Genomic DNA, 1,943 nt, shown 5'->3' on the forward strand with positions numbered 1-1,943 from the left:
CTGTATACTTTATATACATTCTAAAAGGAATATATAACTAATAAGGTTTTAAAATAAACTTACTTTGTAAAAGACATCTTAATATCAGCAAATCATAACTTCAAAGTTAGCTCTTAATTATTAAACTTGAACATGCATCCAAGGTTATTTTTGTTCCTCAGCATAATACTGGGTTAGTGCATTAAGGTAAAATATGCTGGTTTATTTATTTTTGAAAGGTTTTTTTCCCTAGAAATGTCTGTTTCTTTTATCCTTCCAGTCTGGCTACATACCATTTCTGATCCTTAATATTATGTCCCTAGAAATGTCTATTTCTTTTATCCTTCCAGTCTGGCTGCATACCATTTCTGATCCTTAATATTATGTAGACTCTTATGTACATAATAACAACACAATATTAATTTTAATTTCAACATTTTGGTTTTCTACTTATTTCAGAGCTATATTAAGAAAGAGCTAAAAATGGGCAAAAATCTCTTAGTATGCAGGTCAGATTCATCTGCAGTTCAACATACTAACTTTATTTGTATGCATTAATTTTATTTGTTGCTTCAAACATTACTTGTTATTTCATAAATACATATAAATGTAGAATCCGTGTGCTAAATTAATTATACAGAATATCTTTCCCATCCCAAACAAGAAAACCCAATCTAGAGTCCCCAGAAGAGAGGGAAGGAAAAGGCGTGGGACAGCCAGGGTGAGGTGGGAAAATGGAGGTGCAAAGACATCTCAGGAGGTTGGACAGAAGAGGAGGAAGAATGGAGAAATGGCCTACGTGGAGGGTAATGCCACTATTGATAATTTTAGAGGCTGGAAGAAGGGAGGGAAAAAGGAAAGAGTAAACGCAGCTGCTTCCCTATGATGCCACCATGCCCAGATGCTCAGAAAGGGCAGCAGCAGCAAGCCCAGCGCTGCACTGGGCCATCCAGTGGTAAGAAGCCATGGATTGCCCAAGCACGATGCACTGCTCAGAGACCCAGCCTTCATCTCCTCTAGGGCAGGACATGGGCAGAGTGTTCTTCCTGGGTCATCCTGCCCCACACAGCATCAGTAGGAGCACTACAAACAGCTCTCCAACCTCATCTCCCCATAGACAGGGGAGAGAATTAACCCCCAGGGGCTCCTCTCTGGTGATTCACCAGCGCTGGGGTTGAGGAGCTCCAGAGCATTGGTTGTCTGAATTACACCAAGCAGTTTTGGTCCAAGCTGTTGTAACAGCAATAACACCAAGTTTGGACTGACTGTCTCCAGTTCTGGGCTCTCCAGTGCAAGAGAAGAGTCTAGCAAGGGGCTACTGGGGTGTTGAAGTACTGCAGTACCTCTCCTGCAAGGAAAGTCAGCAAGATGAGGCTGTTCAGCCTGAAGAAGAGCAGGCTCAGGGGAGATCTCATGATGTGTATGAAGGGAGGGTGCAAAGGTCGCATTTCACTTATGGTTTCTGAATGCTACACCAGCACTGAAAGAACTGACAAACACAGGCACTTCATGTCAGCCACACTTAAGCCATCCAATAAATTAACTCCTGCTGAGGGACAAGCCCCACAGCTGGCACACCCAATTTTCCAGTCAATATTTCATCATTACTTTTAAAATACATCTTCCAGTTCACAATAATAAATGGAATAGGCTTTCAAAAGGGAGGTAGCTGAGGAAAAGAATCACTCATAAGTTGCTTGCATACAAGTATTTGGGCTCCTCTAAGACAGGAGGAATACTACAGGCAGTACAAGAAAAACTTGGAATATTTTGGTACATTAGTATACTGTAAAACTTGGTACAAAAAGTGAAGTGCTTTTTCCAAAAAATATATCCAGAAGATTAAGACCTGGAATAAAAAAGAAACAGCCATCTATCCTTTTATAGGTGACTTTTAATTTAATTTTTAATCCATATAAAATTGAATTATATATGGATTATGTTTTTTACATTATCACAGTCTA

The sequence above is a fragment of the Acanthisitta chloris genome, unplaced genomic scaffold (assembly GCF_000695815.1).
Source record: "Acanthisitta chloris isolate BGI_N310 unplaced genomic scaffold, ASM69581v1 scaffold731, whole genome shotgun sequence".
Taxonomy (NCBI): Eukaryota; Metazoa; Chordata; class Aves; order Passeriformes; family Acanthisittidae; genus Acanthisitta; species Acanthisitta chloris.